Here is a 17,541-nt window from a genome sequence, read left to right as displayed (position 1 = left end):
TATCATAACCAAGAAACCACATGCATATGTCATGCATGCCAAAATTAGTTAGGAAAACATACATGCAACTCAGTACCTGCAAGAAAAGCCCATTGTATGTATCGATATTGATGTCCTATTGTGATTTCCTTCTCTTCCTTTACCTTATTGCTATAAAACACCAAGTATGCAACACTCCTCCAAGAGTGATCCAAGAAACCCTATGTGTCCAAGAGTATGAGAGAGGGGGAATAGAGAGAGAACTCTAAAAATGAATTGACAAGAGTTGTGAACTGATCCTCAGAAGCATTCTTATTAATGAGGCCTTTATTTTCTTCATTTTACATTATTTTTCTCCATTTTACTCCTCACATTCAACCTATGACCTTTCACCTTCCATTTCTCCTAATTTCCATTATTTCCATAACTGAAATTCCAATAAATGCCACTTTACCTTTCCAAAGCCTTAACCATTTTCTTTTCCAATTTCCTGAGCCATTAGTTAATCATAAGTGATCCCCATCACTATGGTCTTTCCCATCATTCATCTTGGAATATATGTCTCATGACCAAGGTATTATTTTAATTTTATTAATTTTTACATGGATTTTTGACCAGGTTGTTTACATCCGTAAGTTGAAGATTCAAATTCCCACCTTTTGTTTCAAATTTGATTTTGATACTTAATTGAACTACAATATGAAAGAACTCTTCAACTTTTACAAAATTATTGGCAATGAAACCTATTGAGGTCAGATAAGGGTTTCCTAAATTACCATGGAATGTTGCCAAGAAAAAAATTACTGTGAGGAGAAGCCAACTCATGATGGCTAATAATTATTAATAATGGGGCTCAAGAGTTGTTAGTTAGATCAATTGATAGATAAGGAAATTGAAGAAGGAAGTTTCAATCAATCTCTACTCAACTGATAAAAAACTTCTTTAATTTGAATTCCACTTTTAGTTGCTTCATTTATGTTTCAATTTATTTCAATTTTGAATCATAATACTGCGAACGAAGAGATATTGCAATGATAATCCAAAAGGATGGAGAAATTGATCAGTGACGAAATATAGGGCCTTCAGATATTTTTTTGAATAATCATGAAAATTATCACAAGAGAAAGTTGGTGCTGTCCAATATTATTGCATTATTTTGTCGCTACATATACATTCAAAATTATATAATTACATAAGTTTTTCACACCATAAGGGAATATTATTCCTTTGAGAAGTTTCTTGGTTGCAGAAAATAGAACTTCAGACTATTAGAATGTCCAAACAAATTTGCATGGACATCAAACATATGAGGTCAGAGTTCCACATGTTTCTATTTTATAATATATGTTCCAAAACTAGAACATGACAATATGAGATTTTATAAGAAAACACTTTTTAACCACTTAACAATCCATCCACTAGTCTTCAAAAACTGGGGCATTGTACTTTTTATTTTTTCAATAAAAGTTTTTATGGACACTTAAACAATAATCCAATAGTGTTCCAATAATGAAGCATATAAATTTTTCCTTTTTCAATAAAAACATTTTCAAACACTAAAATTACCCATTTACTATTGGCCCCTATAATGCACAATCCCAACCTTAGGCATCTATAAATCGGCATGAAGCACAGAAACACGACATTGTACTTTCCCATGTGAATTACTATTTTTTGTAATAAGAATGAGTTTTGGTGTAGATTTGAACACCCATCCTATTAAAAAATTACAATAGAAGATAAAAGTTATAAAACCATAGAGTTGGAAGAGATAAGATTCAAATATTTGTTATTAAACTCACAATAGGTCTTCTTGCATTTATACAAGGGAAGAGGAAAATAAGTTACATAACAACTTTTCATTAATTTATTCATTAGACTGAATGAAATTTGATTACATGAGTAAAATCCCATTTACTAAATAATTACACTAATATTCTTTGTTGAAGGTAATTCTTGAAAATACAAGCTTGTCTTGAACTTTAACAAATTCATATGAACCAACTCACTTGGTGAAAATATATGTAGTCTAGTCATCTGGTACAATAATGATTTCAACCTCATCATCTTCTAAAATGTCTCTGATGAAATGACAAGTACATCAATGTTTTTAGTGATCTTAAAAAGAGTGAAACTGGATTCTTTGTTAATTTTAGGACACCCACATTGTCTGACATGCTCCTTTTATTGTTTCCCTTTATTATGTCTTGGTAGAAGAAAGAGAAACAATAGGTTTCTATATAGCCCATGAAACCGCACTTGTTCCAAGAATAAATACATCACCAATTGTTAAATTTCAATCATCCATCAATCCTACCTTATCAAAATCAGCATAAAAAGTTAATTGTCATACATCACTTTCACCACATAATATTCTAAAATATATTGTACCTTTAATATATCTCAGAATCCTCTTTCTTGTTGTCCAATGTCCTACTCTTAGATGTGTCATGACCAAGGACATGTGGTTGATTACAAAGCTAGGATTTAGCCTAACAGATGTAGGACAAATCAAAGTTCCACTAGTTGGCTCAAGATTGACACATTTGATGATTTTCAATCAAATTTCACATAAAGTTTCAACCCTTTCTCCATAAGCATAGATGAACTTTTATAATAATCCATTTTATTTTTTTCTAACAAATGTTTGGCACACCTAGTTTGTGAACTAAAAATATATTTATTGGTCTCCCAAACGTCTACAGCTAAACAATAATATAGGAAGCCTAAATTTGTCATATCAAAAGTGGAACATAATTCAACTTTTACCTTGATAATTACTCTGACCTCATTTGTAGGATCAAGAGAATATTTTCTAATTCCAATTTGTACATAAAAATAGAGAATGGTAATGAACATAACACCTTAAGATGAATAACCTAAAGCATTCTTCCAGAAGAAGCCTCCTGTGAAGTCATAGTGGGGAAAAATATTGTAGGTGATCTAGTTATAAAAAATATAACAATATGAACTACCTCTACCTAATATTTGTGAGGAACGAGTTTTATCTCTAATGTACACATGACCATTTCGTCTATGGTTCAATTATTTCTATGTATAACTCTATTTTGTCATGGACTATAGGGTGTAGTATATCGTCTATGTATTTCTCCTTGATTATAAATTTTAATAAAATACAGAGAAGAAAGATCACCATCAATATGCCTTAAAATAGTCGATGCTTCTCCTTGATTGCTTCTCTAACATAGATTTAAATTATTGGAACTTGAAAGGGCATTTGATTTTTAACTTAGGAAATACTGCCACATTTTCTTGAAAATTCAACATCAAATAACAAAAAGTACATTAAAGAGGAGGATGATATTGCCTTCATTATTCAACATATATGTACTTGAGTTGATTAGATAAGTAATTTGGCTCTCCAATCCTTTCTTTAATCAAAATTATTTCTATGTTCCTTTATCAAAATGAGTTCATGTGAAAATGTCTGACTCCTTTAAAAGCACGACTCTAAAATATGTGCAATTACATCTCCAAAATCAAGTGGAAATGTATGGATCCTTTATAGAATATACCCATATTAGCAAATTCAATGTCATATCTCTCTACTCTAATGTAGTTGTTGAAGTAAGGAATTACTTAGAGAGGGGGGGGGTGAATCAGTAATAATGAAGTTCTTTCAAATTTTAAGTATAAGTCTTTAACTCTTTTCACTACGGTTAGTTACTTGTGAGAGATTTAATACACAATACAAACAATCAACGAGATAATGAATTCACATGTTTATACAGTCCATCACATGAGAAACATGCACATATTGATAAAGGTATTTTCGCGTGGAAACCCAAAGGGAAAAAACCAACAATATACTTTTTTATGATATCAATTAATCAAATTACTTAATTACATCAACTTGTTTGTGAGAACCGACTCATACGAGGAACTGACCACATTAACATAGCAAGAACCTTATTGTAAAGAGGCACCAACCTCTTATGAATGCAAGCCACCACCTACTCTAGCCACTATTCTAACTTTCATACAATTTTCAAACTTAAAACAATGGCAAATACATATACAGAGAAATACAAATATGATCCATTGTAGTTATCCTCTGAACTGTGCTCCTTGTTTCTCCTTCAACTCTAATGACATCCCTCAACAATACTTTGTCTCAATTTAAACACGTGGGTCATTCTCATCACTTTTTCATACTCCACTTTTCCCTCTTGAGCACGCACAATAATATTATATTCTCCCACTTTGATAAACTATTCTCCTCTATTTTGTTCCTCTATAGTGCAAGGAACAATGCTCTCTATGTTGACCATTAACCTTCTGTTCATGCTGCCCAAGAGTACTCCTACATGGATTCTATGTTGTTGTTGTATCAAACTTCCTGATCTCTTCAACCAAATTAAACATTACGAGTGGGCTCCTAACAATTTCCATGCTAAGAAATAAATCCTCATTCAACCCGCACACTCCAATGAGGCTCTCCATGCTTATTCATTTAATCACAATGGTTAGAATGTACTCCAACATGGATCTATTCTTTCTGTAATCAATCTCCTATCCCTAAGGGTTTGATCTTCACTCAATTTAATGCGGCGTGTGTAGGAGATCAGAGGTATCTTACCTAACCTTGAGACATGCCCCTATTTAGATCATCCTATACAATCATGGGGCTTACTACCTTAACTCAATGCTCCATGTCACTATCTCCATTACTACAACTACCATGTCTTATGTGCACATTTACTTCTTAGATTCTGACTCATACATCTTTCATAATTATCTGTATTGTGATATTGAAGCTCCACATATCGTGACTTTTATTAAGGTGACATTACAAAATCACAAGATTTCGATTGGCCTTTAGCCCATTTTGCTTCACCCCTTATTGTTTTACACCATAGGACTGGGTGTTGTGACTGATGACATAGCACATAGGTTCTAATACATTTGGAATTATGTTGAGGGCCTTTATCCTTATGTAGTTTCTCTTTTCCTTTACTACTTTGGGTTCCACGGCCAAACTCCAAACATATCAGAGCTCCCTGGTATCAGGACCCTTTGAAAATGAAACTATAGAGGAGTGAAATTCCAGGCTCCAAAATACTTCCCACATGGCATCACTATAAAATTTAGGTGTTAAGATATTAATTATGCCCTTGGTTCTTTTTGGGCTCCATGACCAAGTACCAATAATCATCGAAGCTCCTTTGTATTAGTACCTTCTCAAAATGTAATTACGAAGGACTTACGAAATCCCGACCTCCAATATTCTTCTAGGATGACATCATCCTCTCATCATCAACCCTGCATGGTGTATCCTTAGTGGTGACACGTGTCAGCAGGGATTTACCCCCTTATGTCAATCAATAATGTTGAATCTAACTACCACGTGTCCTCCATACTTCCACGTCATGTTGATATCATATGTCACCATCAGCTCCTCACGACCAATCAAGGGTTACCATGGGTCCTATCCGAGGAGAGAGAAAGGGTCCCTCAATCCTTAGTTTTGTAATGACTTCCTTTGTAATATTTTTTCCCTGCAACCCTCGGTTCTTTCAAAAAAAATCAATTTGTAAGAAGTTACGATGTCTCGCAATTCTGATATATTGAAATTCTAATTGACTAAGGCTCTCACCTCCTAAATTCCAGTGTTCAAAAGTTCTGAATCTTTGATATTTCGACCTTTTGATATTTTGGCCTCCCAAAGCTCTGATGTTTCAAGAATTAGCTCCCTAGTATCAGATCATAACTTTCTCAAAAAGAAATTATAGTGAGGCTTCGAAGTCTTCGACCTTTGATATTCTAACCTCCCAAAGCTCTGATGTTCCGAGAATTGCCTCCATGGTATCAGATCAGAACTTTCTCAAAAAGTTATTATATTGAGGTTACAAATTCTCTGACTTCTGATATTCTGACCTCCTGATGTCTCGACGCTCTGACCTCCGAAATTCTGAAGTTCTAAAATTCAGGGTTTCCAATGTTCGGCCTACTGCCCTATTATGAAAATTTGAAATTTGACCTTCTCCTAAGGACTTTAAGACCCTTACATTGGCAATCAATAAATTTTGATACCGACATCCATTTATGGATTTCCACATATCATTGAAAATATTTTTCATAGAACCTTCTAGTGGAGAAGGTTCTATGTAGTCCTTGAGCCCATTTTCTACTTGGAACATGGCTACAAACTCTTGAAATATTCCTCAATGCTAGTTCTATTTACATCAACACCAACATACCAAGTGCCAATAATTAATCATACAATGTCAATTTTCCAATATTAGCTCATCAAACCATCACTGGGCAGACCAATCCCTAAGGGGCTCACTCACTTTCAACCTTGGTTTATTCACATATTGGCTCTATTACTAGATCATAAAAATAAATAGAAAAACAAAGAGAGAAAACAATCAACTATTTGTTTGTTGAACTTTCAATAGCTATTCTAACATTTATACAAGTGAAGAGTGAAAGAAATTGCATAAATGTTTTCCATTAATTTATTCATTAGACTAAAGTACATAAATGTAATTTTTATTTACGTAAAGAAAAAAACTATTTACTTAAGTGACCATAATAAATATTAATTATACTAAATCTTGATATGAATTGGTGAGTAACCTGAAAGATTTGGTGGAATAAATTGTGTGAAGTCCTTCATGAATTTTGTAAAAATAAAACAATTTCAGTAGTTACATATGCATGTTTAGTCTTCATTTATTCCCCTAGAAGATTAAGGTTGTTGGAGGGTCAAACAACGTGCTACAAAAATTATATTGAATAGTTGGTATCATATAAGCACTTTCAATATGATGTTAGTGTTAAAACATGTGACCTTCTGCTAGGCCTGAGCACTGAGAACTATGATATATTTGTTGCAACATTAATATGAGATGTTCATCTCTTTCCCCATTCCATGGTCATGTTTTCACTCTAAAAAGTACATGGTAGTAGAGAAATAATACATGAACCTATGCTCAAAGCCTAAGCAAGAGCGACGTTCAAACACCTGTCTCTTGAACAATCGTTCCGCATAATGTGTATATGACAATAATAGATGTACAAAATAGTTTAAACTTGGATGTATTCAAGCTAAATAGGATAATTTTAAGCAAGTTATGATTTAAATATTATGATGTTTTATAAGAATAGAGAATTGTTATAGATTCCATTGGTGTGGGAAAGCAAGGGACAATAAACTAGACGAAGCAAACATCATATTATGGGAATCATATTGTATTGATGATACTAAACTGTGAGAACTAGGAAAACCCTCACCCTAATAAATTCTTCCATAATTCCAACTGGTTTCTTAGCAATATAAGGATAACCCATTATAGAATGGTAAAAAGAATTTGAAACCAACTAGTTTCTTCAATTTATTTAACAACAATCATTGTAGTGTTGATTGGAGGGATGTGGGGTGGTTTCAAAAGAAATGAATCAAAATTAGGAGAAAAATATGAGACAACCAACTCAAATATAAAGTGACTACCCAACAACCCAAATGGTTGACTCCAGACAATAGCTAATCGAGTTGACCTAATGTTGACCAATTTTAGCAGACCATTGTAGGTACAAACCTAAGAAACCACATCATTCACTAACACCAGATCAAAGAAATAAGTGATCCTTTTTAGTGAAGCATATGTATAGATTCATGCCTCATGTCAAAAAAATAAGAAAAAATATATTAAGAATAAATCAAATATGTTCATTTATACGAAATAAAATGTAACGAGGAAGAGCAATTTCAAGTCCACAATGAAAAATAGACAAAACACCATAGACAATAATACAATTAGGACATTGTGCAATAGTTGTTTGGTGCTCTAACCATAGCTTGATCTTACTAAATAAAGATAGCTTACCCATCACATATCCATGCATCCACATGATCTACCATAGATCAAATATAATTATCCATAATTTCTCTGCGACAAATTTGATTATAGACATAGGATGAACCATATAAATTATAGGTGATTTTCCATTACCTCCCTTCAGTTGTATCCACTCTTAAAGATGACCCGGGCATGTATAAGTTGAAGGACATGCCATAAATCATATCATGTATTTTTCTATTATTAAATAATTTATTTCCACTTAAAAACGAATTCACAAACAGATCTACGAAATAGATAAAGATACAAGATTCTAAGTTTGTTGATTTAGATGACCTTCATCTAAAATTACTTCATCATAGTAGAAAAAAACTTTCCCATCCTTCAAGCTGAGTAGTTTTTTTGAAAACCAAACACCCTAAAGACCCTCTTCATCAGAGAAACCTGGAAATATTTCAACGATTAAATATGATTTTGAGAACTCAACAAGGCAATTAAGTTGTTAACTGAAATTTAATGTCCAATCATTGTCTTCTCTTAGTAATTAAAAAAAAATCATCATAGATATTGTAATGTTGAAGAAAATATCAAAGAAGTGAACTGATCCTTGCTAGATCACCAACCTCCATAAGTGATTCCTCCTTGATGTCACTAGCCTTCAAAGCAAATGCATCCTTCTGATTTTTAGAACTAGGTTCAGTTTCGAGATATATTAATGCAACCCTGATGACTAACTCTATAACATAAATAGGTAAAATGAGTTTGGTTGTATGAAGAACTTGATTCTCCTTACAGTTGTCCACATCCTTTTCAGTCAAGATATCATATTGTAAAAAATCTAGCATATGTGTGACATCGTTTTCCACATGATTTGGCAATTTTGTTGTAGTACCTTTCATGCCTTATTTTGCAATCCTCGAGGTTTCATTATTGAATGAATATCTTAGATCCTTTGACTTGTAAGATTTAACAATATTGTCATTTTTAATATTAAAAAAAAATTGAGTTGGTATTTCACTATGACTATTTTCATATTTTTCTGTATTTTCTTCTTTGTTCAATAGCATCTAATAAGCCTCTCGACTAGCTTCCAGTAAAACATTCAGTTGTAATGAACAATAACACCCATGTCCGTAACAACTCTTACTTGTGATACACCTTGTGTAGCTAGTTGAACTACCCTCACAACTGCATCCAGATTCTCTAACCTCTTTGTAGTAGTAGAAGCATATTTAACCATCTTTTTTGCAGCTTCAGTGGCACTTACAATGACTGGATGGGAATGGCCCTAGATCCCTTTAAGAAATCCAATTTCACTAGAGAAAATAATATCTTGTTTACCATCAGTGGCATTAACTAATGTAGAAGGTGTTGTAATCTCTGTGACTTCAATAATTTTGCTAGATATTGTTGTTGTTGTGCCTGAGGAAGGGGTATGAATTGGTATTTCCAAGGTATTAGAGAATCCCTTTCCATGATTCTGATATGTAGGAATATGGCATGTTTTCTTGCACATACTCCTTCCATTGTCTGATGTAAAGGAACCATTTTGAGATGGTAACCCATAATATGAGAACACAATCAGATTATCCATCTTAGATACAGAGACAAGAAATAAATAAAAATGGAATATTATGTAAAAAATGATTATCCCAAATCGATAATAAACTCAACATAAAACATGGTCAGACACCTCCTCTTATATAAAAAACATTTTCATCATCAATGCCCTCATCTAGTAATGACCCTTCACTACCAAAAGACACCATGCATTGCTAGTTAAAATGAAGGTCCCAATAAAGAATAATTATGGGTTTTGGAAGAGAATATGGAAAAAATAGATAAATCACATAAGAGAGGCATACAGAAGAATCTATGCATTGAATTGTACTTGTTGTGAATCTATGAAAAGTTTTTGAAACAACAATGGTCTTAAAAACCACCTAGTTGTAGTAGTGTAAAGTGTATGTGCACAATTTCATTTTATTTGATATTATATATGGGTATATTTAATTGATATGTTCGAAATTGGGTGTTTGTGTATTAGAGTAAATGGTAGTTTAAAATGAAATTGTCTTATGAAAAAGGTGAATCCTATAAAATATTTGATAGAATTGAGTGAGGGGAGAAAATCTATGAGGCAAAGTAGGAATTTGAGTTGCAGGTTGAGAACTCAAATAGAGGGTTTTGTATATGAGGAAATCCTAGAGAGGATGAGAGACGAACTCGTCAAATGATAATGACCATTTGTCTAAGAAAAGGTTCACTAAATATGAAATATGTGTGGGATAATTTAGCGATCTCAACCTAAAAGAAAATATCTATAACGTTTGGCAATCTTGAGGCAACTTTATTACATGTGAGAATGACTATGATTTAATTCTAAATTCCTGATGTGGGACTAACATAAGTTCCATTTTGAGCATGGCACATAGATGTCATTCCTTCAAAGGCTGATTTACATTCAAGGAAATCAAAATTAGAGCAAGTCTTTGTTTCTATGAATCTCCTATTTTGTCATTCTATAATTTTAGTAGAAAAAATGAAAGATAAATGGTGATGGGCATTTAGGGGCAATAAAGATTGGACATATGAGGTGCTACAGTATGTTGATTGGTAGTGTTACTTGCAATTGGCCTTTTGTTGGTTTCCTCTGACTTATGAAAAGGTTTCATAAAATAATGTCTATCCACAATCACCACTTTATAGGGATCCTTATGATGGGGAGTCCCTGGACCTGGATATGTAAATATGAAATTGGGTGTGATGTCTAATGATGTTTCATTGGATTGAGCTTTGAGATCAGGATTCCATAAAAAGCATTAACCTAACATTAGGTGATAGAGAGTTATCACTGTGACCGAATCTCTACAATGGCTTCCAAAAGGATGGATCACTAAATTTGATAGTATAGAGAGACTACTGCCAGTGCTAAAACCACATAAATTTTTTAATTTTGATCTATTGTCAAACCATAGATTTTTATCTAAGAAAGACATGTTAAGTCTTGGAAACTAGAAATATTAGTGGGTTATGCAGTATAAGAATGAATACCATGGTGATAAAACTTAAGAAAAGAGGGAAATACAAAGCATCGTGACCAAATTCCTGTGGAAATCAGGAAATACAAAGGGCCATGACTAGATTCTTGTTAAAATCGCTACCATAAGAGGGAAATTTGGAAGTATTGAGGAGCTTATGTGTTGAGGAGACGTCTACACAACTATAGAGTGTAGTCTAGTCAAAGTATGAGAAGGAGAAAAAGTAATAAAATTTGAGGATTTTCCTGTTACCACTGGAGATAAGCATTTACAAACCCTCATCGAGGCCTTAATATGTGAACCCTGTAAATTGGGTATGGAATTCAAGGAAACATCCTCCAACATATGACAATTATTGATAATCTCTACAAACCGTAGATTTGAAATGCATTCATGTGTTTGAAATGAGAAACAAGAGAAGGGAGGAGTGCACAAGACTTAGTCATGGGATTTTGGGTTTCCTACATGAAATGAGCACACTTATTTCTAGACTATGTACACTATGGATTCCAAGAACAGATCCTACAACTCTAGCATCCCTATAAATATGAGGGAAAACAATCCCCTGTGGCTTATGGCAATCTCTATTTTTCTCTCCATATTTTCCCCTTCCTTATCGGAACACGTACTTACCACCTACTGAACCAATCGAGAAATAGGGCACCATATGCCATGAAATTGTTGTTCCCACCTACTGAGTCAATCGAGAACTAGGGTAGCATCCACTCATTCATTATATTCTAAAGGAAAATGTCGCCAACAGCCATGAAACTGTAGTTCCTGCCTGCCGAGTCAATTTACCAATAAGGGAGCATATGCTCATTCATTTTATTCCAGAGGAAATTTCATGAATGAGACAAACAAAAATAAATAACCATCGACCATTCTTCCATCCACCCGTTATAGAGAAAAATGTCACTTGAGAGACCAACAAAAATAAATAAGAGATAGAAAAAGTGAAAGTTAAGACGAAATTGTTATTTTGTCTTAAATTTGTATCTTAAAACCCCTTATCATGTAGTAGTGTCAGCGAAAGAAATTCATTAAGATGCGACTAACCCATTGGGATGGAAGCTTATAGATAGCACATGTTGAGGAGACTCAAGGACCTTTTTATTTAGACCCTTCAAATTAATGAGATGGGAAGAATTAATAGGAACTCCAGAGTGCTTCCCTAAGCTACTACCAACTTATCCTGTTACCCAGGATATTGAGTTATTGACCGAATTAAAATTTTGATCTTGTAATGCCTTAGTGATAAATAAATTTTCACACTTAGACTCGGAGCCCTCAAACCTATAAGGATCGAGGTTGGTGAGCCCAATTAAGACAAACCAACCAAGAAACCATAGGTTACTAAACCAGTGGAAGTGCTCACATACATCATGAAACTATAGTAGATTCTCTCCAATAAAAAAAAAAGTATCTAAGGTCGAGTTGTTCTTGAAGTTTTGACCCATCTAAAGCCATTTCCACCCATCCTTTCCTTCGATGAATGTCACACTTATGCCTAGATTTTCCCACACTTCAAAATGTTCATCATTCCCTCTTGTCTTAAATTCAATCTATCGAGACACCATCAAAATTGACGCCAAGGCATGGGAGGAGATCCAAATTGTGCTTGGATCAGTTCTTGATGCATGCATTACATCAGGTGGTGCAAGCCAAAACTATATACCATCACCCATCTTACCTTTCATGACACAAATTCAACCTCAGGTAATAGGGATTTTCTAATTGAGCAGAGAGATATAGAGTATTCTACGAATTAAGGGAGGAGTATTATGCTTTACATCAATTTCTGCCTTATTTGTTTCTCCACTTAGCCGCTTAGGAAGGGGGTTCTAATATACATGCCAATGGCCTTCATGGGATAACTCTCCATCCTAATGAGCCACTCACTCCTCATTGCCCCACTTCAACCTAACAAACCATGGTTGCTTGTGTGTCTTCCTCCTTGTTCTGTTATCTAAAGATGTAAAAATAAGATTTCGATGAGAAGGACTCCAACATGGTTCCAAATTTATAGAGAAGGAGGGAGAGTTGAATGTTCATCAGATTAAACTCTTTAAGGAGGTGTTGGATGGTAATAAGAGTCATCAATGGTTGTAATTCAGCAAAAATTTTAGTTCTTGGTTATCTAGAGGCCAAAATTAAGCCCATACATCTCCGCAAGGTTATTTGATTAATGGTCAAACCCCAAGCATAAATAATTTCCAGTTTTCTTTATAGATTTAAAATGATTCCTCCCCCTCCTACCATCCTTCTAGTTATTGCATTTTTGTTTTGACTTTTCTATTATTTTTTCTATATTCAATTAATTTTATAATAAACTTTCCATTCTTTCAACTTCAAATTAATACAAATATAAAATTTTAATATATCATAAAAATAAAAATGATTTTTTTTATTATTATTATTATGTTTTACATCAACAAATAAATAAATAATTTTACATAATCAAATTATAATTAATACAAAATTATCTTTCAAAAATTATAATTATTGTATTTATTAAAAAAGTTAATAATGCCTTAGAAAAAATTGAAATTCAAAAATCTATTATATAATAAACTTTAAAATCATTACATTCCTTCTCATCTTATTGTTTTCAAATCACACAAAACTTAGTTTCATTATTTTTGACGAGGTTTATTTCTACTGACAATAATGCTTTCATTTTGTTTAACAAATAGATAAATTAATAAAATAATATATGTCTTGATAATAGGAAATGTTTAGACTAAAAATACTATAAATGAAATGAAATAACATTAATATGTGTATACTTATTTTAGTTAATTTAGTAAACAATAATCATAATATATTTATATTAAAATAATAAAAAAATTCATTTTCTCTATTTTAGTTAAGTTATTTAATATTTTATAATAAATAACATCCTATTATGTATCTCATTTTTGTGGTATATTTTTTTATCCTTAAAATATTTCAATAAAAATATACTTGTGTAAACAATAAATTGGTTATTAATATTTAAAAAATATCGCTTCAATATAATTTAGTAGATTTGAATTTTTCTAATTAGAATCAATGTTATTAAAATTGACACTAAATAATAATAATAAAATTCAAAAATTGTGTTAGACACTAAATTTGGAAGGGACACATTTTAATTATATTGAAGGGCTGTTGTAGTTTTTAATGATTTTGAACCATTAAAATTTTAGATCGAAAACGTGTATGAGATAATAATAATAAAATTCAAAAATTGTGTTAGACACTAAATTTGGAAGGCACAAATTTAAATTATATTGAAGGGTTGGTATAGTTTTTAATGATTTTGAACCGTTGAAATTTTAGATCAAAAACGTGTATGAGATGTTCATTAGACTTATATTATGGAAAAAGAATAACTAAAAAATGATAATGAAGATAAAAACATAATTATAGTTTTAAAAATGGTAATAAAGTAATATATTACTAATTATTAAATTGAAAAAAATTAAAGATTAAGGGTTTGTAAGATTTAATAGTTTATCATTATAGTAATTCTTTTTATTTTTGGATATTTTTATTGTGTACTTAGGATTGTTATTGACATTTTTTTACTGACAAATAGGATTATATAGGCAATGAAAATGAGATAAAAATTCTAGATTTTATAGACTAAAAGGAATATCACAATTCAAATTTAAAATAGCAATGCAGTCATTGAAAATGACTACTTGTAACACACTCAGTAACCTCACATGGAAACACATAATATTACAATTTTTTTACGCAGTTACCCATGGGGAATTTTCCAAATTACTATTCGAGATTTATCTTTCATAATTACATATAGTAACATTAGTAAATAAATAGTAAGTTACAACATCATCAACAATCACTATTGTATCATATTAACATAAACTTTATGATGTAACCTTACATCATTTTCATGATTCCTTTAACTAGATTAGAAAATCACATACTTGATATTATAAGCATCATCTCATGAAAGGAATCCACATTACAAAAGTAGCATAACAAGAAACCATATCATTAGACATCAATATACTCTCAAAACCCCATATGGGGAAAACCAACAAATGCTTAATTTTATTATTAAACTCTCATGATGAGGGGGTTCAGCCCTCACTCAATGGCTTATAAGCGAGTCCATGCCTTAACCATTGTCCAAAAATATTACAAAGAAATATCATTTAAATACAAAATATCTAGCTAAAAGCTATTACAATCATCATGATATCATTTACCCACAAACATTCAATCTACAAAATATCTAGGTAAAACCTATTACAATTATCATGATATCATTTTTCCATAAATATTCAATCTTTTTATTTGTGGTTCGGTTGTTCCTTGATTGGACCATCCTGCATCTTTCACTCATGTTAAAAATAATTTATCCATTGCACAAATTACCAGCATTTCTTGTAATTGTTGTTTTCAGCATATGTTGATATCATGATTAAACAAATTATTAATCAAGCAACTCATAAATCTATGCTAGTGATGCTTCACCATCTATTCATGTATATTCATGAAATCCAAGCAAAATATCGTGACATGCTTCATTTAACAACACTGCATATGGACCAATTATAAGCATGTAACCATCAAATAATTCCTATAAAATAAATACCACGTTAAATAATATTTCCTTTGTAGAATCACATGTTCTTGCAAGACAAATCACTACAACTATGTAGACATTCCTTTAAATGAAACTAACACATCAGTTAAGATCTTCGTGCATACGAATTACATAAATTTTATCATAGACAACTAGCCCTTCAACAATTGTTTTTGGTGCTGCAAATATGTAAAGAAATCTAACTTAATGAATGTTGTTCCTATGGATGAAAATTCATATACTTCCCAAAACGACCTTTTCGATTGTAGGCTAACACAAAATGTCGTCATCTCTCACATGAGAATGTATATCCTTTCCAAACTAAAGCTAACAAAAATCTTGCATGCGTATATCTTATTCCAAAAGAAACTATGATAATAGTTATGATAGCATAAAAGTATTCTTATATAGAGCTTATCATAATAGCTCTTCTTTAATGTAACCAACACATATTCCCTTCTCTAGATTTCTACCATCATTAATTATTATTTTCATGTAAACAAATGCATACTTCTTTTCCGAAAGGAAGTTAATATAAACTCGTTTCTATGTTTTTCTACATCCAAGTTTCTCATGCTTCCCTTTTAAGAACTTACCATAGATAACCATATTTTATGCATAAAGGAAAGGTAACAATAAAAATGTTAAATTAACCTTTTACACACTTAAATCAAGAAAACTAATAAAATTAGTCTAGCGATGGTATATTTTCAAGAGATTAACATAATAACATTCTCTATCTAAAAGTAAAGCATTTCTTCTATATCACAATCACTACACTTTTGTACATGCAACACATGTGTATCTTTAACACAATGACATTTACTTGAATGTATGTATATAATGTTTTCAAGAAACAAGATTGTGTTATTGTTCTTCTGTGACCAAGATTCATATGCATCTTTTAAGACAAGAAACTTTTTTTTGTCATCAATTCATGCACAAAAATCATCCTATGCAAGTCTTTCTACAACAAGATTTATATGCGTATTTTATGAAAACAATCTTTATTTTTCATCAATTCATACACAAAAATCCTATGCAAGTCTTTGTACAATAAAATCATCCCAATATTTAAATAAACAACAAAAAACATGGGTAATATTTCTACAACAAGATTTATATGCATCTTTTAAGAAAACAATCTTTATTTTTCATCAAATCATGCACAAAAATCGTATGAAAGTCTATATACAATGAAATCGTCCAAGTTTTTAAATAAACAACCTAGGTAATATATGCATACAGAATCATGAAAACCCTTCTAATAAAATTAATCTAATTTACTTTTATTTTTTCCAAGAATTTGATAATGTATGCAAAAGCATTTCATTTCTAAATCTAAATCTAATACAATGATGCATTCAATTAATATTTTATTTTCAAGAATTAAAATAGAAATTTATTTTAAGAATTCCAATATAATGGATATTATTATTGTACACATATTCCTATTAAGAGTGTATAGGAATCATGCTAATATCTCCAAAATATCTCCAAAGAAGGTAATAATCTAATTTTCTCTCATAATTTCCTGCAATATTTTCTTTAATGAAATAACTTATTTTCTTCTCTTTTTTTCCTGAAATGTTTATATTATTTTCATTTAAGATATCATGATTTCTTTAATTTTTTTGTGTAGGTTTCAAGTGTGTTTTCTGTCCAATAAAACAACATCCCTAACTTATCTTTTGCCATACAATTTAAACTAACATGATTTATATATCTTTTACCATGCAATTTTCTTTTCAAAAATGACATGGTTACTTATATTTTATATGAAATTATCCTTTACCTGTAATTTTTTCTTTCCATAATATAATATGATTTATTTATACAATATGGTTACTTATCATTTATATAAAATACCCTTAAAAAAACATGGATACTTATATTTAAACGTGCATAAATTATGCAAACTATATTTATATACACCTTTCTTCTAGTCAATGACTACAATTTCTTCATCTTAAACGATGCAATTTTCTTTCTAGAATAGCATGGTTACTTATATTTAAATGTGCATAAACTATACAAACGATATTTATTTACACCTTTATTCAAGGCAATGGCCATTTTCTCTTCTTTTAAG

The sequence above is a fragment of the Pinus tabuliformis genome, chromosome 6, assembly GCF_031772625.1.
Source record: "Pinus tabuliformis cultivar Carrire ecotype Pingquan chromosome 6, CPIR1, whole genome shotgun sequence".
Classification (NCBI taxonomy): Eukaryota; Viridiplantae; Streptophyta; class Pinopsida; order Pinales; family Pinaceae; genus Pinus; species Pinus tabuliformis.
The sequence above is the reverse complement of the archived record's forward strand: the minus strand, read 5'-3'. Positions refer to the sequence as shown.